At 43.4% G+C, this 25,194-nt stretch overlaps 2 long non-coding RNA genes across 20 annotated transcripts in view; one reads left to right on the top strand and one right to left on the bottom strand.

Moving 5' to 3' along the window:
• The window catches only part of LOC116237402 (uncharacterized), a 221,758-nt gene that overhangs the window by 183,966 nt on the left and 12,598 nt on the right, over positions 1 to 25,194 (top strand). For 6 of the 14 annotated variants that reach the window (XR_016471520.1, XR_016471517.1, XR_016471521.1 and 3 more), the window contains 3 exons: positions 17,071 to 18,651; positions 19,174 to 19,795; positions 21,045 to 21,206. This is a non-coding gene — a long non-coding RNA (uncharacterized LOC116237402). Of the gene's footprint in view, positions 1 to 17,070; positions 18,652 to 19,173; positions 19,796 to 21,044; positions 21,207 to 21,801; positions 21,890 to 25,194 lie in introns of those variants that run through there. The other 8 variants (XR_016471523.1, XR_016471525.1, XR_016471519.1 and 5 more) reach the window with 8 other exon arrangements.
• On the bottom strand, positions 8,980 to 24,603 carry LOC116237457 (uncharacterized). Of its 6 annotated transcripts, none has more exons than XR_016471531.1 (8): positions 20,399 to 21,047; positions 19,822 to 19,947; positions 17,068 to 17,241; positions 13,527 to 13,602; positions 12,584 to 12,659; positions 11,321 to 11,574; positions 10,963 to 11,086; positions 8,982 to 10,875 (listed from the first exon to the last, which is right to left on the bottom strand). It is a non-coding gene; the product is annotated as an uncharacterized LOC116237457 (long non-coding RNA). The 6 variants fall into 6 exon arrangements; XR_016471530.1 differs by adding an exon at positions 23,979 to 24,603 and having other exon boundaries at positions 8,983 to 10,875; positions 19,822 to 21,189; XR_016471533.1 differs by lacking the exon at positions 20,399 to 21,047 and adding an exon at positions 23,979 to 24,603 and having other exon boundaries at positions 8,983 to 10,875.

Raw genomic sequence — 25,194 nt, 5'->3', positions numbered from 1 at the left:
CCTATTTCTGTGCCTGTAGAAAGCCCAGTCGAGGTTGTGGTTATGATTTATGGCATTGGAGCAGAACGTGTGTGCAAATAGAAATCGTTATGTTGTTTCCTATAATTCACGTTAACTAAGGAATTAGAAACTGTGACAATGAAAGCTTTATCTATTTCTGAGTTAGAACTTGGGCTCTTGGCAACCTGTGCTGTTACCGTACTTGGACCCTACTGAAAGTTCCTGATTTAGAAAATGGTTGAACTGGTGAAAGCTCCTGAATTGTCTGACTGGTGTATAGCAGCTGAAGTATCAGCCTGTGTTCCAGAGTGCTGTGATGAATCTTTATATTCAAGAGTTTTGGAGTATCTAGGTAAACATCAAACTTTTTGAGTGTTGGCTGGAAATGGGACCAAGTGTCAAACCTGTTAAAAATCTCTTTACCCATTGCTAAATCCTAAGTAATTTAATCTTGTTTTAAACATAAGCATCTCTAATGAGGAAAATGCTTCATACGTACTAGGAGAGAAGATGGGAAAGTGTAAAACAAACAAACAAAAAACCTAGAAAAGTCCAGGCCATGGAATAGGTGCGTCAGGATTTGTGCTCTCTGCTGAACTGCCTCAACAAAGAGAGCAGCAGTGCATCGTGAAGGGCTGGAAATACGTGTGTGTCTGGTACATGGGGGGCTGTGATACTGCAGTGTTCAGAGCCAGGCAGGGTGGGCTCTAAATTTTAGAGATTAATTTGCACAGTTGCATTTTGGGCTGTATTCTCAAACTCAAGAGAGCTCAACTTTGATTCTCTTGTTAGAACAGCTCTGTGGAGGGGCACATAGCCCACGAGTACCTGAATTTGGGTTGGGAGGTGCCCAGACCTCAGGATTTGGCTTTTGGAGACCAGGCACCATGCCATCTCTTCAGAGGAGAGAGACAGAACGGGTCAGATGCCATTTAAGATACAATTCAGTCTGAGAGCTAAAGGCTCTTGCAGGATTTTCAGACCTTGAGCATAAGGCTGCTTTTTTTTTTTTTCCAATTGGATTTCACGGTTGAAACTTGGTGTAAGAATTGTGAGGCTAGGGAGCAAATAGCTTTTTATGGAGATTTGAATTACATTTTACACTTGAAAAATCAGTCTAAGCAGTGAGTGGAAGGGCCTGGCAGTCTGTCTGTGCCCCAGTCCTGCTGCTGGCAGCCTGCACAGGGCTGCACTGGGTGGGAAAGGGAAAGGAGCACCATGGAGGGATGGCTGCTTCCTCCTCTGAAGCCCTCCATAGCAGTTTGTGGAGACTCAGTGATGGATGGAGTGGTTGGCAGCCCTGCCCATGGCAGGGGTTGGAACTGGGTGCTCTTCGAGGTGCCCTCCAACCCAAGCCGTTCTGTGAGGTTAGCTTTCATTTGCCTTCCATCAAGTGATACAGGGAGGGGAGGAGATGTGGTTTCTGCACCTTTCTGGATGGCTGCCATCAATGCAGTAACGTGTCATTTGCTTCAGCTGGTCTCCTGTGCTGACAAATACTATTGCCACTTCAGTAGAATATTTAAGGCCATTGATCCACAGCAAAGTGCAGAGTTTTGCATTGGGCCGGAGGAATCCCAGGCATCCCTACAGACTGGAAGGAGAGGTCCTTGAGAGCAGCCCTGTGGAGGAGGGCCTGGGGGTCTTGATAGATGAAAAACTGAACACGAGCCAGCAGTGTGCCCTTGTGGCTCGGAAGGCAAATGGGATCCTGGGCTCCATCAGAAGAGGGGTGGCCAGCAGGGACAGGGAGGTGATTGTTCCCCTCTGCTCTGCTCTTGTGAGGCCCCATCTGCAGCACTGCGTCCGAGTGTGGAGCCTCCAGTACAAAAAAGACAGGGAGCTGTTGGAGAGGGTCCAGAGGAGGCCACAAAGATGATCAGGGGACTGGAGCATCTCCCCTGTGAGGACAGGCTGAAGGAGCTGGGCTTGTTCAGCCTGGAGAAAAGAAGGCTGTGGGGTGAATCATTGCAGCCTTTCAGTACCTAAAGGGAGCCTACAGACAGGAGGGGAATCAACTCTTTGAAAGGGGAGATAACTGCAGGACGAGGGGAAATGGTTTTAAGTTGAGGGAGGGGAGATTTAGGTTGGACATCAGGGGGAAATTCTTTACAGAGAGAATGGTGAGTTGCTGGAACAGCTGCCCGGAGATGCTGTGGATGCCCCGTCCCTGGAGGTGTTCAAGGCCAGATTGGATGGGGCCCTGGGCAGCCTGGTCTAGCATTAAATGAGGAGGTTGGTGGCCCTGCATGTGGCAGGGGGGTTGGAGATTGATGATCCTTGAGGTCCTTTCCAACCCTGGCCATTTTGTGATTCTGTGATCCTTAATATTCATCTGATCACGGTGACGTGGAACGTGTTCCTTCTGTATGTGAAAATACAGCAATTTTCTGCAAGGTTGCTGGTAGTCCTCAAAGCATTTGCAGAGCTTCCCATGACGTGTGCTGAGAGGTGTATCTTTTTTTGATTCTGTGATGAACATCTACTGCAGAATTAGCAAAATTAGCTGCCAGTCAATTTGTGAAGAGTTCACAAGGTGAAAACCTACTTTTGGTTATCCTGCAAGTGTTGGTGGGAAACAGAAAATGAGTCCAATGGTGGCGTGATCTGACCCTGCTGCTACTCAGGTGGGTTCTGTTGGTGCCATGGGAAGCAGTTGTCAGCCACAATCATCTTTTTTTCACCGTTTTTTAGGTGTGAATTGCTGAAAAGCAAACCTTTCCCACAACTAATGGTATTTGCTAATTACCTGTGAAAAAGCAATTATCTCCTGGTATGCAATTCTTTGGGAAGGCTTTTTTTTTTTAATATATGTATAATTTGGTAAGGAGGGAAGGAATCTCTTCTATAGAGGTTGTTTTCAGAAAAAGCTTCTCAAATATTGTACCTGATGTATCACGTTGGACACATCAGATCGGGTTGCATCAGCAGTGTTGCGTTACGTTACATCACCGAGGTAATGTGCTGTGACAGATTTGCAGTGCAATGTGTCAGCTGGAAAATAGGGAAAGATGTGATTTCCCGAACAAAATGCTCCTTAAGCTTTATGGCATTTTCCCCTCCTCCACGTAAAGAAATGGTTGCTCAGGTGTTGGGGTGTTTCTTAAAAGACTCAGTTACATTCAGAAGAATTTGAAGCTGTTTCGTTGTTGCTATTTTATTTCTCGATGGATAATTATCTAATCTGGAAAGAAAGATACCTTTACTTATCTGTGTCCCCGAACATTCAGCAAACTGAAGAGGCAGTTTCGAGGAGGAGGAATTCAGCTGACATGATGGGGCATCCCGGCAGAAGACTTGGCTCTGCTCCTGCTGGGACGCCAGGGCAGGGGAGGAGGGAATGGATGCACTGGATGCACTTTAGCTGTAGCTTTGGAGCTAGAGAGGGCAGAGCAGCCGAAATAAAGGAGGTACGCTTAAAACTGTTACGCTCTCTAGGAAAGTGCAATGGAATCGATGTGAAAACAAAAATCCAAATGTTTTGAGCGCCTCTTCACCCTCTGCATTGTCAGATATAAAGTCTAGTGTTGCTTCCTTTTTCTTTTTTGTTTTCTTTTCAATCATCCTTCATTACAAGCTACTCAGAGCTGTCCGATATTAACTTCCTCTCCGTCATGCATTAAGCTTCAGTAGAACGGAACCAATACACGGAGAAGTGCTGTGCGATAACGGTGAAGATACCGTCACCGAGCTGTGGAGGTTAACAACCCCAAGTTGCTCTGAGATTTGTACATAGTCAGATACAAAGGATTGAGATGTTTGCTCTCGTTTTAGTGAGCTCTTGTGACTCGGTACATTTGGCACTTCAGGGTTCAGAATAGCCACTTGTTTCCTACAAAGCAATGCCCTCAACTGCGTTACTATTTGGTTGCTCGTTATGGACCCATTTAGATCTTTCTATTGCTGTGCAAATATGCCTTCGTCTCACGGTAACTTGCCTAATGCTGCTTTGTTTGGCATTCTTTGTTGGAAGGATCGGGGTTCTGGAGCACTCAGAAATCAGCTAAGTAAATCTGTAATAGCATCGCTGTTTAAACAGCGCCTTGGATCGCTCCAAGTAAAATTAAAAATGCTGGTTAAGTACCTATGGATGCCTTTCATTTTCAGTTCAATAGTCTTCTTACAAAGGACGGCAGTTGTGTGGGAAACATTTACGTACCGTTCTTGCTTACTTTGATTTTGCACTTAAGGACAATACTGAGATTTCACAGCCTGTCTTGAGTGAGGTGAAGTGCATAATGCTGTGCCCTGGGAACAGCCTGGGAAATGAATTATGGGTGGGCAGCTGCTAATCTTTCCCTGCCAACCTCCACTTCTGCTTGCTCTAAGCGTGTGTTAAGAACATTAAGAATAAAGGTATTAAAAAGGCATTGAGGCGCCTAACATCCAAACACGCTTACAACATTTCTGTCAGGAATAAGCAAAGTAGGCCTCTCCTGTTCCTTGAAAATAAGAGCTGAATGTCAGTTCACTCTGCAAAAAGTGTCAGGTGCCCTATTGCACCCACCAGTGCCACCCATCATGTAAACCATGCTTTAAACGAAGGGGCAGTCTTGGTGCTTCTGCCACTTGTTTCCCATCGAAACACCGATGTTCCACCTCCCATGTTCTGTATGTTGTTCAGATCAATAAAAAAGCACACAATCTTTAAGCCAACTGTTAACCTTGCTCTCTATGTACAAGCTGGTATTAGCTGCCACTAACCTTTATTCTGCATTCTGAACCCCTACTCTAAGCCTTTTCTTTAAACCTGTTATTAAGCCTGCCTTTCATGTCTAAACCTGGTGCAGTAGTGCAATTAATTGCTTTACTTAACATGCAAGGTTATAAGTGATCTCTATGATTCCACTGACGTTAAAGAAATAAATGGAGCTAAAGTGATTCTCATTACAAGGTGATCTTTATGCAGGCTTTGGTTGGTGGGTCCAGCAGCAGATGCGTGTTGCAGAATTAATGTTAAGAGTGATAACTGCTATTGTTCCACAATGGCAGGATACAGAAGAATCTGCACTTGTGCTTCATTTTATACCTTAAAAGAATCCTCAGTCGCACAGTCAGCACCTCCTTTTGTGCTCTTCTTTTCCTTCTGGTTACAAACAGTGTCTGCTTCTCCTGTGGTGTACTGGGAAGTAGAGAAGTTCAAGCAAATGCTCACAACAAGCAAGAGGTAATTTTCCTACCACAATGGGAAGAGTACCCCAGTTGTTTAGTTCCTGGGTCTCAGCCTTTTCTGCTGATGAATTCAGAGGAACGTGTTTGGATGTTTTGTCAGGTCAAACCAGGCTTGTCTCATGATGAGACTGAGAGAAGTCATGCGATGGCTTGGAAGTAGAAGTAGGGAACATGGTGATACGTGTTGGTAAGTGCCTGGTGCAGCAGCATCCCTGCCCAGAAAGGCACTGCTCTGTGAAAGCAAAGCAGGTAAACAGGGAAGGCTGGTAATTGTGTTCTTTGCTCAGCGAGAGGTAAAATTTGATGTGATTTTTAGAAAAAAACCTGTAGTGATCCAGAAAAGCAGGTGACTAACAAACGAGTAAGGTTTCTGCAGGAACTTTAGGGTGAAGGTAAGGTTCACTTCTGGCTAGATCTATAGAAGATGTAATCAATAGGTATGCCAGAACAGAGAAGTTCAAAAAGCTTGGGGATAAGGCTGAATTCCAGGGTTTTGGGGCAGATATCGTATTCAGGTGAAGCTTGGATAACAGCAGTGTCAAGGGCATGATGGAAAACCACTCCATCTATTTGCTCTGCTTCAGGAAGATGGTGTTCTTTTGCAGTTATGCAATAGGCACACAGGAAAGCAGCAAAAGACTCCTGCAGACAGAACAGCTGCTGACAAAGCTGCAAGAAACCACCTTTAGAGAAGCAAGAGTGAGATGAGCAAAGAAACATCCCTAGGTGGGGAAAAGAGGATGAAGAGATTAGAGAAAATAGGAATTGTCTACCAGGATTGGAAATATTAACGTGAAGAACAGAGCACAGCAGTGCTCCCTCCTTGGAGAGGTTGCTGGAGGTTTGCATTGCTAATTTGCTTGCTTGAAAGTTCTCCCAGGCTTCTAGGGAGGAGAGGCAGATGTATTCTCGCAGGACAAGGCAGTGTTTGGGTAATTTTACCTGTGTCCTGAGCTTGGAGGTACTGGGGGTGAAGCCTCAGGGCTCCTAAACAGAAAATACCGAAACTTAACATCAAAGAGAGCTCGTTTCCAACAATTGTATCTTCGTTAAGTAGCACATCAGTAGGAGGGCAAAATAACAGTTGCTTTAGGCCCAGAGCAGCTTTTGCATTGCTGCTACCCCAATTATTTCCTTTTTTACACATTCTCAGCAATCTTTTGCCTCTGTAATTACAGCACTGAACACTGCAGCTATTAGATACAGTCACTAGACTTTTAACAAGCCATCATTACTTGCGCTTGGAATCTTACGATTTAAAAACAATGTCTTTGAGAGCGGTGTAACTTGTTTCTCCTTTACAATAACTGCACAGACTCGTGCATGTCTAAAAGCTGGTTGCAGCCAGGGGCTTTGATAAGGAGCAGCAAAGAAGCCACGAACGGAGCTGTGGAATTGTGACCCTGATTCATATATTCTGGTTACGTTATTAGTAACATCTCAATATTGGGAAGATACTGCCAAATAATATCTGCAGTTGCCAAATATCTGCAGCCCTTGAGGTCTTGTGTTGATGTCAGCACAGCGATGTATCGTTTGTTTGGAAACCCAGAGAAGTCAGGGAGGCAGGTGGACAGGATCTGCCTTTTCCCAGCTCTCCCCCTCTCTGCTATTTCTTTCCTGCACTCTTTGCTCTGGAAATACTGCTGAATACTGAAAGGAGGTGGTGTTGTGTACAGCCAGGCGAGCAGGAGTGTGGGTGAGCTGATCAGCCCATGGATTTCTGTGCTAACCCCAGGTGGTCAGGCAGAGCAGACATTTAAAAACTTATCCATCTCTTGTCTTACTTTGAATTTGCATAATTAAAAGCGAATTGCTTGCTGTATTTTAATATATGCAGCGAAAATGCATGAAAAGCTGAAGAATTACAGCAATCCAGTAATTCATGTCATGTTCCATTCAGAATTACAGCTTTCCAGTGCCAGCTCAAACACCAAGGAATCCCTGCCACCATAAAACTATAATTGCTGAATTAATAACAGCGGGTTCTGGAGAGTGACTGCACAGACTCTCTGACCCAGGTAATAGAAACACTCATGTTAAAGTGAAGTTGATACATTTGACTTAATCTATGTAATATCAGTCTCTGGTAGTAAAGATCATTGCTTTTCCATCCCGTAAGAAAGCTGCTGTGGTTCCCTCCTGGTTTAGCTTGAGCTACCTGCATTTGTTAGCCACTGGGAACTAGAAATTAAATTTTCAGGGATCAGTCAGATTGCATTTCCTTCTACCAGGGGATTTGTACCCCTGTCTGTCTGCTACAGCTTCTGGGAGGTGGAGTTCCCATCCAGCTGCAGAGGGGTGGGGAACAGGATGTTGAGGAGATGGTGAAAGGCTTCTGCTAACACCTCATTACTCCAGAATGTATTAACAACTAAAAAAACAAGCCCTCCCCCTCTCTTCTAACTCAGGAACAAATTCTGCAGCTGGTGCTTTGCAAAATACTGTGTGTGCCTCATGGCCCCCACAGCTATTGTGCTCCTCAGGACTGGGATAAGGGATGCTCTTTAAACTGGATAATAGGAAAGTAACTAAAATGACTTGATCTGAATGAGATCAATTGTTACATTGTGTGTATGGAGGAATCACATTTTTCTGTATATTTATTTTCACTTTATTTTTAAAAGAGAGTTTCCCTAGGTATTAGAAGGACCTGGTAATCCATTTACCAGGACTTCCTCAGGTTTGGTCCCTGAATGTGACCTGTGGTTCTCTACATTTACTTCAGTAGGATTTGATTCTTGGTAACCTTTATAGGCTGACTCAAGTCATTAGGGACAAATTGCCCATGTCAAAGGACTTGATTGTATCGTGGAACTGATGTAGTGCATAACTACCCACTTTGCAAAGCTCAGCTGCAGCAAAAGCCAAAGCTTGTGACCACTGAGATGTTGGACTTCTCAGCTCAGGGCAATGTCCCATACCGGGGCAAAGCCTAAGGTTGTATATACATTGTGGATAAAAAGAATTGGCAGTTTTCAGAGCTGGCAATCTGGTTCTTTTCATAAGAATTACCATCATTAATTAAAATCTCTCTCTCTTTTTTTTTTTTCCTAAGTATTTCAGCTCTAATTCTCTTGCAGGTTCATAAATAGTAACATCCCTTTGTCCTGAAAAAAGTTCATTTCTTCTTTTCTTTCTCTTTGTCATTGCCCTTGTTCTCTGTCCTCTCATGGCTTAAGGTAATTAAACTTCCAAAGCCAGATCACCTCTCTGAAATATTTAAGCATGATCAAAGAGATTTTCATGTTTCTTTTGCCCACAAAGCTCCATGGGAGTTTTGAATGCAAAAGCTTTCTCTTTTCTGCAAATGACTGCAGAAGAGGGGCTGGATCTGCTGATGGACTGGTCTGCTACTGCCCAGAACCTCGTGCTACCAAGTTACAGTTCAACAGGCAAACATTTCAAGCCTTGTGACTTGTAGGCACAGGAAAGGTATTTAACCTCTTTGCTGCCTCTTTGCCATTTAACACCGAAGTTCCAAGACGTACTGTTGGATGCTGGTACTACTCTGAGTTGAAATGTTGCATCCAGCAGATTTCTGCAGAATATCTGTGTGCAGGGTGCTCTCTGCAGTTGCTGCGTGCCTAACTGCATAGCTGGGTGTAGGCTGGGCTGACACACGGTGGGGAGTAGAATCTCAAAGGGAAATACATTGAATGAGATTTACCCAGAGGAGCTGAATAAAGGAGCTGGGTATTTGGAAAAGAAACACGTGTAAAACTGTGGTGTCAAGGCAGAAGGAGATCCCTCTTTTGACCATTTGAATTTGTGGAGGTCTTTCTAAGCTGACAGCAAGACAATCTTCTTGTTTTTTCACTTCACTATGAAATCTGCTTTTCCTGTGTAGATATTTAGCTTGCTGGCTGGTGTTTTCTTGAAATTTCCTTTATTAAGTGTCAAGCTTTTGTACCAGAAAATATCAAACACAGCTAAAGGTCAAAGTAAATCATGAATGAAATTACAGAAACTGATGTACAGTGGAGGATAAAACAGAATGTCAGATGGCAGTTTACATAAACACTGTTCCCAAAGCAGAGGCCAACCATGCCCACCCTGAGGAACCCTGTTCTACTGCTGTACTGCTATCAGATTGGGAATAAGAGTGAGTTTCCCATTAATTTCTCCATTAAAAAAGCAAGGATTTGGAGAACTTGACTGAATGCTCGTCTTTCAAGAAAACATCTGACTTCAAAAAGCACAGAGATGCCATGGGTACCAGTTATCTCTGGAGGTCTCTCTTTAACTGCAGCTTGACTGATATCAGGGAAGAAGATATTTTTTCTGAATCTTACTGCTTTTTCTTCTTGGCTTGGATGATGAGGGCAGACAAAGTCAAGGTGTTCTGCGTGCTGCGAGCACAGAAGGGCCATCTATGGGCAGCTTGCAAGTTGGGAGGGTCTGTTAGGTCCATCTGAATCTGGCTTAGGAGCAAATCAGTTCCATGGGCCAGAGAGACAATTGTGGCATTTTCCACGTGTCTTGTGGTTGTTTTTTGTTAGGTTGTTTTTTTTGACCGTGCATTAAATGCAGAGTTTGTCTAGTTGCTAGGGTTCCTCTTTTGTAGAATTTGTAGGAATGTGAATACTTCTACTACATACAGATATAAATATATTCAGAGGCTTTGTGATCGTAACTTAAGCAAGAATAAAAGTAATCTTTTCTTTTTTCTGGATTTTTCAGCTCATGTCTAAAAATAGTAGCAAAAGTGGAGCGAAGGAAAAACATACGTCCACAGATCACAAGCAGAAAAGTAGATATTTTGAAATACTTTGATGGTAACAAGAATGTTGTCTCCTTTCCAATGTCATTTTTTTTTTTAAAGCTCAGTAGGCAGCGAAATGAAATGTTTTACGGTTTTATCAAGTGCAGCAAAGTCACTGCTATTATACTTGCAATTTTATGACCTGGTAAACAGAAACCTTTGTGCATAAGGGTCTGAGTGTCAGCGGAGTAGAAAACTGATGATTATGCTGCCTTGTGAAATGGGAGCTCCGTCATAGGAAACGTGTGCTACCTGGAGCAGCAACACCTGATATTTGCCTTGTGGAGCGTGACCCCGTGGCCAATGTTTGTAGTGAGATTGAGAATGAGGATAACTGCTGGGACAGTAAAACCACTGATAGATTTCTGTATTTCAGCATGGGCCATACAGAGCATATATTGCCACTTGAAGTGCAGTGTTTCTCACTGAGCTTTCATGGTGGGTATATTAAGCTGCCTGCAGGTGGAGAGCACGGTGGCTGAGGGTTTGCACAGAGAGCAGGCAGTGGCTGGTGTCTGCTGTGTCTTTGTTGCATGTGTGCCTTTGCTTTCAGTCATTAGAACATTTAATTTGCAGCAGCTGTAATTTATATTTGTAATTTTGTCTGAGATCAATAAAATAAACCGAAGAGATTTATAGCCCTACTTTCAACTAAGATAAATTGAAACAGGCTGTTTCCCTGAAAAGCTGTATTTAAACAGCATTTTGAAAGAACAAAATTAGATGGGATATTTGCATGCAAGTATGGATAAACAATCCAAAGTGTGTGGAAGAAATACTGGGAGGGGTGAACACGGTCAGTGCAGGACTCTCTGAAATAAAGTTGTGGGAAATGTGACCGTTGAGCAGGGTCTAATAGCAGACAAGTAACCACTTGAGAACGTAGACTTTTTCTTTATAGCAACTGGTGAGGAGAGAGGCAGGTAATCCTTGAAGTCCTGGAACACAAAGGCAATACGATTCTGGTCATTTGGGAAGTACTCAATAGGGCCCTTCCCTTGCCCCTTGCCTCCCATTTTTACTACCTTCTGTCTTCGGTGATGCTTCCAGCTCCTTCAATGGACTTGAATGAAGGCTCTGACAATAGGACTGTCTGTGTCTTTCCTCTTTTGAATTAAGATGGTCCAGCATCGTTTCTCTCTGCCTGTGCTTTATTGAAAGCATTCAGTAAGAAACAGGAACTACCACCTGTGTGACATAAACTGTCAGTTTGTTCATTTCCTAGCTGTTAATATCTCTTTAGCATTACCCTCCATTTTAGAGTATACTTATAATCAATCAGTTGTGCAATTGGAAGGTATTTGGAGAAATAGAAGGCCCCCTTTCTCCCTTCACTTCCCCTTGGCTCCTGGTGTGATCTGACCCTGGGAGGAGACCACTTACCCCACTGTTCAGTAAAACCCCAAGAGCCCAGTGGACTGCAGTCTTTGGAACTTTCCTCACACTCTGTGGCCCCAGCAGCAGAGATTAACACTGCATCCATGGAGTGCTCGCTGAAAGCTGGACCAGCATAACGGTGACCCACAGGGTTCTGTTTCACTTGGCATGTGCTTCCCCCGTATGCATAGTTTCCTTTGGACTTCCTTAGCAGGTCCTCTGCAAGAAGCAGGTGTTTCTCCACTTTTCCAGTCTGTGAACTTGAAGTTAAATTCCAAAATAATTCATTTTATAAATAAGTTATGCAAGCTGTCATCACAAATCTGTCACTGCACAGACAGGTGCCAACATGAGCAGTTTGCAAAAATGACACCAGCATTGGAATAAAGGATGTCTAAAAGCAATTACATTTCCAGATATTAGGCAAACACAATTATTTAAACTGCTAGTCAAAAACAGTTGATAAAATAGAAATTAAAAAAGATAGACCCAAAAGCTGATTTTAAATTATTCTGTAATATGCACATAATAAATATATTTCCTCAAGTGCAGATTATGCGAGGAACTGTATTAAAATGTGGGAACGAATTAGGCCTGCATTGCAAACAGTAGTATGGCCTGTCATTGTAATAAATCATGCTCAATAGGCAATGAAATAGGAAGTATGACAATGCCCAGCCTCAGACCATAGCGTGGTAGGTGACCTGCTGTGTGTGGATATAGAACAACCAAGCTGGACAGTCGTAGGATGAAGTCATTAGGAAGGAGCTATTTCAGTAGTCTTATCATAGGACATCAAAGCCCCTAATTAGGAGCCTGAATCCAGTATTTAATACATTTTACGCCCAGTTGATACGTGCACAAGATAGCCCAGTTTCCACCTAAAAGAACATCCAAGCTCTTTTTGTCACCTAAGAAGGGACAAATCGATTGTTCTTAAGACCTCATTTTCTGTGCTGCTACCTGGCGGTGATGCAGGAGTGACTTCAGTACTCGTGCTGTCATACTTCAGCACATCAAAAGCAGGATCAGCAGGCTGTGCTTTAGCTGAGGGGATACAGGGGTGCCCTCGTTAATGCATCTGTCTTTAAGAAGCTGTCCTGTGTTATCCTGCACTATCATCTTTGAAACAACATGGACTTGAGAAACATCAAAACTTCAGCTACGAGCACACAGTATTACTCCATGAATGGTATTGGAACTGATTAACCTATCAATCTCTATTATTCAACTACTGCAAACGAGACACGTGCTCCCTTGGAGATTTACCTGGAGTAAGATCAAAAGGAAACTGCTTTCTCCCTTCCCAGCTTGCAAGTTCAAACATTTGTTTCGACTGGTGATGCTACAAATAAATAAATAAAAGAAGTGACCTGAATAACTTGAGCAATCCCCTTGGGATCGAGGCAGGAAGCGTTTGAAACATGAAAAGTTGCACCCGTGTTCAAACTAGAGAGCCCCTAGTTAATTATTTACAGCAGCTGAAAGCTCATCAAAAATTTAACCAAGATTTATTTCTCTGTGCCTGTGCATGAACCACAGTGTGCAGCAATGGGGGCTTTAGCTGTCTTAAGTGAAGCTCTTGAGTTTTCACCTCCCGGCCTGTCGGTGCTGGCTCCGTGCGGGCAGTGAATCCTTTCCTCCTATCTGTCAGCAGTGCAGGCTATTGGGGTGGATTCAAATTGCATGCAAATAAGTACCATGCAGCATTTGAACTGCTGCTGGGAGGCTCTGAGGTGGCCCTCAACAGACTTCAGCTGTGGCGAGGCTGTGACCTGTCACTGTCAGTAGATGATATCAAATACAAACCCACCGGTGGCATAGCTCTGCTCCTCTCCCCTCTACAGTAACGTGCCCTTCTGTTTTGTGCACGCTGACTGAGCGAAGGCTGGGCCATTGCCCTTTGCTTTGAAGCCCATTGCATTTGTGATTTTTCTTTAATCATCGCTGTGGAAAAGCCTGAAATGTTTTTCTTATGGGGTTTGTATGCACACAGGCATAAGAGAGCTGAGAGCCTCAGTAAAGGTGAAACTTCTGAACCTATCTTGATTTTGTTAAGATTAAATTAATATTAAGTAGGACCAAATTATGTTTTGCCTTGAGAGACTAATGAGGAGGGTACAGTACTGTTCTACTACTGTCTACCACATTAAATGACAGTAAAACAGCTTCACCAGGGAGAGGAACAGGACCTAGCAATGACAGTGAGTACCTTAGGATTCCTGAAGCATCAGCTTCTTGCAGAGGTTTCAATGATAGCACGTCACCACCAATATCTCATAAGGTCCCTGAAAAAAAGAAAAACAAAAAATCAAGTATTTTCTCACCATCTCTGAGTAAAAAGGTCACAACAAGTGGAAATTCAGTTTTCACAAGAAGTGTCTCTGCTTCTCCCAAGCTTCTGGAGCTTCCCAGAACCTCTTATGACTGAGCCGCTCTGCTCTGTGTATCTGTGCTGGTTCAGCCTCTTCTTGGTCTACACAGTTGTGATAGTTAAACCTACTTGGGAAACAGAAGCTTAGAGTCAACTGCACATCTTGCTTGTGAAAGCATCTGAAGCTCAGATGCCCCAGGCTAGGAACAAAGCAGAAGGTGCCAAAAAACAAGACAACAGCAACTCCTAATTTAAGTTGAATTCATCAGTGGTGTACCAGCTCCCAACCCCACTGTGATCTTTTCTGACAAAGGCTGCCACTGCACAGAAATGATGGAGAGCACACAGACAAGGGGGGAGCTTGGGGGAAGAAATGGTCCATCCAAGGTAAGCTGTGCCATCAGACCACTTGTGGCTGAGGAGATCATCCTGCTGGGCTGCCCAATCATCAGTGACATTAAAATACTCTGCACAGTGAAAAGATTTTTGGCAAATAGCTAAAATAACCACCCCCTCAAATCATGCTGAATATTTTAATGCTTCCTAAAAAGTATCTAGGGAAAGAAACTGTATAAAGCTTTCGTTATCAGCTGAAGTATTACTGTATATTTTGATTCATTTGGCTCAGTTCGTGATATAATGGAGCACAACTGATGTAACTTGGCTTGATGTGACCCCTTGTTACACATACTGGAACAATATCTGCAGAAGCATTTGAAATTACACATTTTTTCAGACATCTATTTTAAGGATCAGTGACTTCAAACAAGCAGTGCATTTGGGCATATTTTAAAGGCTTATTTCCTGCAATCATGTGCAGGTCATGGCTTAATCCTCATCAGAAAGAACACACTTTGGGATTCTGATTACTGGAGGGGGGCAGTGAAAGAAGGATACACATAGAAAGAAAAGCATCAGAGCTCTCAGAGCCCAGGCTCTGGAGTCCGATCAGTAAATCTTTGATGAGAATTTTTGAGGGAGGTGTTTATTTTCTTTACATTTTCTTTAACATTTGAATGCAGCACCACAAGAAGTGAGACAAAACAGAGACTCTGAAGTGTTGGTTAGGTGATGTTCGTTGGTTAGGTGATGTTCTGGCACTGCAGTGACACGGAAACAGACCTGGGAAGAGCCAGCTGTCCCGGCAGGGAGCAGGCAGCCAACAGGAGGAGCAGCTGAATCTGTTATTTCTTACTGAATTACTGAGTGCCACAGTACTCTGAGAAGTACTTTTCCACAATACTTCTAGAAACTAAAGTTTTAAATGGCCAGGCAAGACTGTTATTTCAAGTGAGAAGGAGCAGAGCAGCTTTGCTTGGCCAGATGCATTGCTGCTCTCAAGTGAGGGCTGGCAAAAGGCAGAGGGAAATGTGACAGCTTTCCACAACAGATAAGAGCTGGATTCTGGCCCAATTCGAGCTAGGTAAGCAAATAATTACCTGTGAATAAATTAGGAAGAAAAATGCTAAATACCCTTATTAATAGAGACCATATGTTTTTGGCAACCAGAAGGCTCTTAAAATTACGCAGCGACATTCTAGAGTTCCCAGCCACGTTTCCTACATACAGCTTACACTCACCATGTAGTGGACAGAATACTGATTTTGTGGGTATTTTAAAAACCCTACAGCCTTACCATCAGTGAATGCATGGGCAAAGCCTGTTTCTTCACCTCAAGCATACCTAGGCAAAGTGTCAAATATCCACATTTCTAAAATAACTTAAAGTTGCACATTTAACGCTACCGTTGAAAATGAAGTTCTCATCTTTTAAAAAAAAAGTAGAAAAAGAATTTCCTACAGAACTTCATAGCCTGATTTTCAGACTGAAGTGCTGGTATGTTTGAGGCATTGGATTTTACAAAATATTCTCTCATTAAAAGAGAAGCCAAAAAGGCCAATCTGCACATTTCATCAAACTGACTAGTGCATTCTAAACTCAAATATTTTGTTATTTAAGCTCAGATTTAATCTCACCACTGTGAAAAGCCTGTTTCCCTACCTGTTACACTCAGAAGCACTTCTGCAGATGAAAACTGAGCCTTTCCATCCCGCAACCTCCCACAGACAGATGCATGCACATTATGTCCCATGTTTAATTGCCTTTCAGAACTGTCTTATCTTGGCACAAACTTGTTGCTGGTTTATCTCTGCTCAGGATAAATGCATACCTAATCTTATTACTGGATGCACGCAGAGCAGGCAATCTCATTAATAGCCACCCTTAAGGGATTTCTATCCAGGGATCAATTTCATAATTGGAACGCAGCTACATCATATATAAATACACTCCTTCGATGGCACAGCCATTTGCCTGCTGGTCTCATGCTGTTCTGTCTTGCACATCTCATGAAGAATTAAAAAAGAAAGAAAAAACACGAGAATCCAAAAAGTATTTTTAAACCAGAGATCCTTCTTGGAAACTTGTTAGGTTTTCAGATCACACCACAGGCTTACAAGCTTGATTTGTCAGGTTCATGATTGTTACTGGATATGTAAGTTCTATCATTTTTAGCCTGCACAGTCACTAAGAATAGTTTTCCCCAGCACTGCATTGAATTCTGTATGCTCTTTGTTGTAGCATATAGAATTCTATAATGGGAAAAACCCTAACTTGTTAGCTACATATCATTTTCAGAGCCAGCAGGAGCTGTAGAGCTTTTAAGAATTAAATTATGTTCATTTATTCACTGACTGCAAAATATCCTACCAAGAGCCTAATAGCTTAAAGGCTTCCTAATCAACTTTACTTCATCATTAAATAATTATGCTTCACATCTCTGAAATACACTTTTGTCACATCTCATAGAAGGGATAGTTAGCGAATATGAGTCATTACTGAGGCTGAGAGAACCATTCATAATTAAACCTGAGCCACGCAATGCTGCCTGGTCTAAGGTTGTGTGAACCTTTCACTGAGTCTGGGCTAAGTTTCCAACAGACTTCAATCCAATTATATCCAAACCACAACAAAACAATATATATTTGCTCACTGTACAGACCCAGGCTACAGGAAGCTTCACTTCCTTTAGTGGGTTTGTTTTCTCGTGACAATCATTGCAGCTCCAATCAAATGGGATTGATTTCACCCTCTCCCTCCCATGCTGGAGGCATGCAGTGAGGATGGGCACCACTGAAATACATACATGAGAAAATAGTGAGAAACGGTGCCAGCGTTTCACCTGGATCTACCTGTATGTAGCTGTGAGGTGTGTAATTGCACGCAAGGCTTTTTCAGAAGGACACCACTGAGCACCACTAGGCAGCTAGTCAAATGGAGAGAGATCACTGTCACAGCTCAACAGGAGAACAGCACTATTAGTGAAAAAGGTGATGAAATAAAGAAATGCCAGAAATGTTCATTTACTGTGCTTGCTTACCAGCAGATCACAAGTCACTCAGAATTGGATATCCTCATCCCCAAGGCTGTCAGACACACCACGTCCTGTCCCTGCTGGCTGCACAGCAACGACGGCGACACGTCTGCATGGATGGGGAGATGGAAACCCAGTGTGTATCATCTCCTCTGAGGCTGCTCGAGTTGCTCTTCAGTGCTTCAAGGGGGAAGAAAGACCAGAAAAATAATAAGGCTTTGTATGAGTGGTAAGACTCCAGTTTGTATTGTGATGGCTATCCACCAATGGACTTACTTCCTAACAGATGGGACAGAGATGCAGGCAGGGTGGAGGGGCCACAAAGGCAACTGATGGAGAAGTTTCTTTGGAGCTTGCCATTCTTTTTGCTTCATTTATATTTCATTAACCATGAAATTATGTTTATAATTGTATTAGACAACTGTGTGAGATATTAGATCATAAGCCCAGACTGAATTGAAGCCATTTTTAATTAGTTATTGATTTATTCTGTTTTGTCATTTTTAATGAAATTACGCCCCTGAATTCAAAGCACTGGTGCAGGTGCGTTATCTCAATTCATAAAACTAGCACTCTGCTTAGCTCCTAACCAACCAAGAGAATGGAAGTTGGAGTTCTTTAACACAATTGTGGTATCAGCCACTGATGTGCATCTGCACAAGGGGTGTGAAGGAAAGAGACACTGCACTCCAGAACAAACAAGAGAAGGGACTGCAGGCACACTGCTGGGAGGAACCAGGGCTGAGCAAAACCCAGGAAAAGCTTTCAAAAAGAAAAAAAAAAAAAAAGGAAAAAAAGGGAAAGCAGGAAAGAGTATGCAGCTGTGGGACATGTAAGATGCTGTGCTTCAGCTGGGAAGGAGCAGAAGCCCACTGCCTTGGGGATGCCATGCTGCAGCACCAAAAGCAGCAGCACTGCACATTGCTGGGATCCAGCTCAGCCCAAAAGCTGCAAGGACAGGGAGCAACGCCGCAGCTCAGTGAGGCTGTCTGTGCTTTGTCTATGCATAGAAACCAGAGCTAAGAGGTTTGGGGTTCCTGGTGGCTTTTTGTTATCTCAGATCCGTCAGGACCTCAGCTCCCTGTTATACTTTTCTACTCCATCCTGTGATGTTAATACATACACAAGGATTCACTTGGACTTCAAAAGGACATCTTTGCATGGTGTAAGAGCTGCAGGATATTTCTTGAGGTGTTGCAGACATTGACGGCTTTCATTTAGAAAAAAAAAAAGAGGCGTAGTCTGTAAGGCACTGTTGAGGCACATGAGCAGTTCCTCAGCTCACCTTCAAAATACAACAGGCTTCTTGCTGGCATTTACCTCACAGTCTGACACCCCAACAAAAAAATATTTGGAAACACGTTCCTTTCCACATCCGAGCTCCCCAGATGCCCAATGCTGACTCTTATCCTCTCCTACTTCCTTCTCCCCGTGTGCAGCTGCCCACATGGTTTCACTCACTGGAACAGCCCATGGTGAGATCAGACAAACACTCTGACTTTGCCCCCGGCCCCAGTGGTAGCCATACCTCTGAAGCTGCCATTCACCTCTAATTACACGTCTGCTGAAATCACGCAGAGAAGGAACAGTGTAAGTCATTAGCCCTCCTAAATGAATGTGCAGCTGAGTAGCTAACAAAGGGATTAACACTTGACAGCAGAAGCGTTGCACGCTGAAGGGGAGGGTCATCGGGTGACTGCTTATTACACAGAAATAATTGCCATCCAATGCTGAGAGAAACTGATGGCTGCAGGCTGTGTTTACTGCAAAGAAATGCATTGTTTTTCCCCCCTCTCTTTTCTTATCCCTTCTGCTTAATCTTCCCTTGCACAAAGCAGGGAGGCCCACTGCTGGGCAGGGCATGGTGGGGAGCACATGAACAGGTAATGTGATGGGAGCTGAAGCCCAAGCAAGTTCAATAAGAATTCTCCTGCTAGACAGAAAGCTTTCACCCCTATGAAAAAAACCTTGTATTTTTTCAAAGTATTAAGAATGCTACTTGTTTCTCTGTTACCATAGCATGGCATCTGGCTTTATGCAACATTTAAAAAAGATACAATAACGTGATCATAAAGGCATAGTGAAAATATTTATCTTTATCTGTCTCTACAGGTTTAGGGGACTGTGGTCATCCCTGTCACCATGGAGCTGCTCATAGAATCAGGTTGGAAAAGACCTTAAAGATCATCAAATCCAACCACAGTCCAACGTACTACTCTGCCTCTAAACAACCCTCTGCTAAATCACATCCCCGAGCACCGCATCCAAACAGTTGTTAAACACATTCAGGGATGGTGACTCAACCACCTCCCTGGGGAGCCCATTCCAGTGCTTAACAACCCTTTCTGTAAAGCAGTTTTTCCTGATATCCAACCTAAACCTACTCTGGTGCAACTTGTGGCCATTTCCCCCTGTCACCAGTGAAGTGAATTACTGAATCGTGTGTGCTTACTGAAAACATATTGCATTATGTTAATGTGTGCACTATGGAAGATCCTGTTTAGCAGAAAGCATGATTATACAGTTAGGAAAGACTTGGGGTAAGGCTTTCTGCTAGAAACAATACTTATTACTCTATTGAAATCACTGCAGCTGCTATGTTTGAAATGGGCTGAGATACGTTCCCTCATCTTCAGGCACACAAGGACAAAGCAACGAGTAAGGAGAATGGAGGAGAATTCAGTACACATTTGATATTGAACAGGAAGGGTCTCCATGGTGGACTTCTGAGCAGGTATGCGTTTTGTTTTCGTGCCCTACCTGGTGCTGGTTGCAGTGCAGAAGGTGTGTCCTGATGCAGGGCTGGATTACATCCCACGCAGGATCCCCAGATGAGCAAAGCTTGGGTCTGGCATTTTTTTCCTTCTTTCTTTCTTCAAATATTACCTACAATACAAGGCAGGAAAAAATCTTTTTAGCTTTGTTTAGGAAAGAAAGCTGCAATTTCAGAGCAAGTTGTTCAATCATGAAACTTAAACTGGACTACACATAGATGTACTTTGACATCTTCAACCCAATTGAAAGGCAGTTTCAATTGAAAGGATTTTAGTACAGGCATTTTAAGCTATCAAATGATAGCTGAGATGTAAATACCACAGAGATGCATGAAAAGCACAGCAGCACTGGGGTGGTATGGCACAATGTGAAAAGGGTGTTTACATCCAAACACGACACGCACAGTTGAGCATGAATTCGCATTAGCTCAGCTTGTGCTTCAAACATCTATTTATTAGCTCTGGGTGGAAACAACTATTTTTCAGTAGCAGAGTTCAAGTATCACAAAGGGTTTTTAATGACTTCTATAAAACTTAGCACAGCTATTATTCCAAAGTCTTACATCTGAGCAGAGGTGATGCTTAGGCTTTTCTATTTTTCACCTCTCTTCTGGCATTCTTTCTTTCTGTGTCTTCAATGACGTGCCAGTTTTCCCATGACATGCCCTGCAGAGATTTGCAGTGAGTGAAGCTGAAAACAAGAACCCACGTTCTTCCTCCTGACACATCACTATTTCACTACTGTGCTGCAGCCCAATGAGCCCATGCACAACTGCAGCATCCTGGGCACACAGCCACGCACCGAGAGCTCCTTCCACCCAGCACAGGAGGGACTCGTGCATGCCAGAGCTGGTCATGGGCAGAGGCTGGAGGGAAGGCCACAGAAGATGTGAATATAGGAATAAAAGGAAATTAATGCGTGAGCTGATGCTCATCCCATGGAGCTTTTTCCACTCACTGTGGGTTCTGCTTCCTCTTGTCTGATTAAGTGACATCCAGTTAGTGTATCTGCCTGATCATTTAGTTCTCTGCATCACTCTGAGCACTGTAATCTCTCTAATTGGTGCAAAGAAGTTTTTCCCAATAAGGTTAGAATGAAGCAGCTTTTCTGTCGATGCTCCTTCATGGTTGATTTTGCTATCAGCTTCAGGAATCACGCAGAAGGAGTCTGACTTTGTTCCATTCATTCATGAATTACTATGTTTGCAGCCATAGAAACAGTATTTAGGTCTGGATACAAAGGAAATATAATGCCCCGATTAATTTTCTGCATCGCTGAAATGGAGCTTCTGTCAAACGGGGAAGGCAGACATTGCTGATGCTGAAGAGCCATCCCAGAACCAAGCCTGCAGCACTGTTTGGGAACAAAAGGTAAGAAGAGATGGTTGATGAGATGAAAATGCTGATTATAAGATGTTTTTGGATGAGATAAGCAAACTGGCTTGTAATCTCAAATTCTTAAGTCTTCTTGCTGTGTTTTCACACTATCCTGAGCCTGTTGTTATGTCTGAAAACAGCCCTAGGTTTATTTTTATGCTTCAGGCAACATTAGTTCAGATGCAAACACTCTTCCTTGCCCTGATTTGTTAAAGCCCTAAGGTTTATTTCCTCATGATAAGAGGGCGGTCCCAGCCTTCTCAGAAGTGTGGGTTTTCTTTAATACAAACACTCCTGAGCTATTTGGCTCAATGTGGTGTTCAGATGTGAGCTGGCAGAGGTGCCCACGTCCTTCTGAGCTGCACCAACGCATCCATCCCATGGCTGGAAGAGCACTGGGTCAGGAACGTGTTCCCAGCAGACAGTCTTGGAAAGAGCAGTAAGGCAAAGCCTGCCAGAGATAAATAGCTGATGTCTTAAAGCAAGGATACTACTGATAATATTGATATTTCTCAACAGCTTGTATTTGCAGTGTTAGAATTGCTTGTACTCTGACTGCTTGAAATTCCTCTGGTGGTTTTTATCGCAGGATGTCTAAATTGTTTAGCAAGATTCATTAACACCACGACAGCCCCACTGCTGACTGAGAGCTTCCAATGGCCACTTCACAGAGCAGCCATCCTGAAACGAGCTGAGTCAGTGAGAAAAGGCAAGGGCTGAGGCACCCCTAACTCCAGGAGAGCAGCAGGCATTATAAAGAAGGAAAACATTTTTCATTTTTATGAGGAATAAGGAAGTGGAGAACGCGTAGAGCTTCACAACGATGTGGTAATGGTGTCCTAACACTCAAAACGTTTGTGGAGAAGGTACTTCTGAAACACTGTCCTGGTCACCAAAGGGGGAAGCAAAGTGCCTGGCTCCACATGAAGTAAAGGTTTAAATTAGAGACTGGCAAAGCTTCCTAATGAAGAATACTTAATCAGTGAACCTGGCTGCTAAGGGAAGCTGTAAAATGTAAGTTCTAAAGGAGCAATTAGACTAACACCTGTCTGAAAGGAGCACAGCAGGATTCTGCCTCCTTGCAGCAAAAATGGACTTAAAGCCACTATCATATTGCAGTGCTCCTGAACCTCACTCACATTCAAAAATCTCATTTTTCTATGAACGTATATCCCCACACTGTAAGGAGGTCCTCCAAACTCAGCTGCTTCCAGCACGTCTCACTTGTACAGCAGTAGTCTGTCTGAAAAATAACAATCATAAATCTACATCTTGTCAGATCAAAGTCCTCTTATAACCAAGTCATGAGGACTAATGTTAGCTTCATTCTTCTGAGTAGAGCATCCCTCCCGAGGGAAAAAGGTGCACTGTGACTTGTGAGCTGGTACTGCATCTGAGCTCACTTAGGGAAGTCTCACTCCTATAACCTTCTTCATGTAGTGGAGGGGTTTGAGGATGAAGATCCTTGAGGAGAGGGACGGATTATTTCCCTGCAGCTCTCAGTGAGGTACACAAAGTTTTTCCCTAAAGTTTCCTAACCTGACTGATTTGGTTTCCTGGTGCATTGCATGAGCAGTGTGGACATGCAGTTCACAATTCTGGGTTTCCATCCAGAAGCCAGGATCCTTCACACCACACTCAGCGCTGCTTCCCAGGCCTCCAAATCATTGCCTGCATTCTTAGTCAAGAGTTACAAGAATGATAACGGGCACTGTAAGTCAGCAGTACCCCCTTCAATAAGATAAAGCAGCTGTGTTGGCTCTGGAGTAGCTTAACTTCTTTAGACTTTGAGTATGATGAATTATTGTTTAAGGAGATGCATTCGTAATTCTGTTCCTCCCAAGCAGGTGGTTGATATTTTGAGATCCCTGCTGTATCAGCACTGTGTATATTTGGCATAGAAACTGCATGAATATTACAAATTCTATATTTAATTGAGTCTCATAATGAAACCCTGTAAATCATAGTCAGCCCATCGAACTAAACAGGAAATTGATATGTTGAGGTGTTAAATAATGTTGTTTTTTCCACCCCTCCAGGTTAGGCAAAACTTGATCGCTTCCCTAAGAAGGCAAAAATGATGGCAGAGTCAGACATAGTTGATGTAGTTCTTTATCTGAAAGTAACATGAAAACCCTCATTCCTAACAAAAATACTGAGTAATGTGATGGAGCACCTTTACCTACAACAGCTTCCCTGGGTCAGGTCTCTGTCAGAGCACAGTGCCAACTTCTTGTTCAGGACACACCCTAAGCTTCCCTACTTGTTTTTCACCTTCCTCAAAATATTGCTGATTCTTTCTTACAAGTATTTTGGCAAAAAAAAAAAACAACACAATATTTGCTATGCAGTATTTGGTGAAATTCCTCCACTTAGGAAAGTTGGGCAAGTGCCGTGTGATGAGAACTACAACTGCTTCAACTTACTGGGCTGCAAAAATCCTGAATCGTTCTGCTTTTTCTGAATGAAAACTAGTGCAGGACTATACCCATACAGCTTGTCTCTGAGGTTACGGCAGAGAAACTAAGTCCCAAAAATCAGAATCATAAAACAGCTTCAGTTGGAAGAGACCTTAAAGATCATCTAGTTCCAAGGACAGTTCAATCAAGTGTGAGTCTGATCTAACAAATAAGGGTAAAATCTACTGTAACACAGCGGAATGCACAGCAATGACAGCAGGGCAGCAAAGTCCTAGGCTGCAGCAAGTGAAGGTTTGCTTAAACGCAACAGCTGTGGGCACAGAAATAAAGGAAAGAAGCTGCTTACCTTCAGAAAGCCTCAGGTATGCAGAGATCTCCAGTGAGATCCTCTTGCCTCCACTGCCAGCCCTTAAATGAGGGCTGGGAAGGGGGGGATCCTGGTCCCACCCTTCTGGTCACACAGCTGCATTGCATTGCATGCACCTGAGCTCCCTGGGCTGGCCCTGCCTTCCCACCAGGTGCTCCATCACTGCTTCAGTGGGTTTGAATGTTTATATGACTAACCCTGCCTTCATTAGTAGCATGTTATTTTGAGGTTTTGGTACAATGAGGTACTATTTGCACCTTCTTTATCTATGGTGATTCTATGACATCAAGTCAAACAGGCGATAAGAGAGACTTGCACTCGATGAATAGAGCTCATTATTTTGCTGCATCTGGCTAATTGAATACAGGGAGCAGAGCATCCATTGGCACCTGACCTGCTTAGGTGCCTTTTGCCTGCAGAGTTCTCTTTGTGGATGAGGACAAGGAGCTATGCATTACACTGCATTTTCTTAACAGGCTGTTTCAAGCGCTCTCTAGATTTACTTCCTCTGCTCCTCCAAACCCAATGCACACTGCTTCTTTTTACTGCTCTTACAGTGGAATTCATCACAGGCTATTTGATCTGGGTGAGAGCTGAGTATGCACACAGGTCTGAATCCACACAGCACAAGTACAGATTGCGGGGCTGCTGTCCAAGGCTGTGGCCTTGCTTATCAGAAAGCAAAATGCCAGGGGAGTGACCTTGATAAGCCAAGGTGACCCCGCAGCATCACACCTCAGGCAACTGCAAGTCTCAGTACGCAATAGGCAAGATGCACACTTGCTTGTCACAGGTCAGGGAAAGGTCCTGCTGGAGATGATTTGCAGATATGTGTTGAAAAGCCTCTCTGCTACAAGAGACCAGGCCAAGTATGGCAAGGATGGTTCTTGTGATAACGCTTTAACAAGACATCTTTGTTGTGCAGTATAATAGTGATGCTCTAGGAAAGTAACTCAGGTTAGCAGCTCCTGTATTGAGTGTAAGGGAAACAACAGAGGGAAGGGTAATCTTCACCTGCTGAGGTAAGTGCTTGTCACTGCCCCTGAAAAAGCAATTATGGAAGATCAAAAGTAAGCTGGTGAGAGCATGAGCTGGACAAATGATTTCCACTGTGCTGGGGGAAATGGGAACTGGGAAGCACAGTCTAAGCAAGTGTGGTTTTCCTATGGAACATACCTACTTTACTTGGTTTTCT

The sequence above is a fragment of the Phasianus colchicus genome, chromosome 16 (genome assembly GCF_987193195.1).
Source record: "Phasianus colchicus chromosome 16, bPhaCol1.hap1.1, whole genome shotgun sequence".
Classification (NCBI taxonomy): Eukaryota; Metazoa; Chordata; class Aves; order Galliformes; family Phasianidae; genus Phasianus; species Phasianus colchicus.
This window is presented reverse-complemented; position numbering and strand designations above follow the sequence as displayed.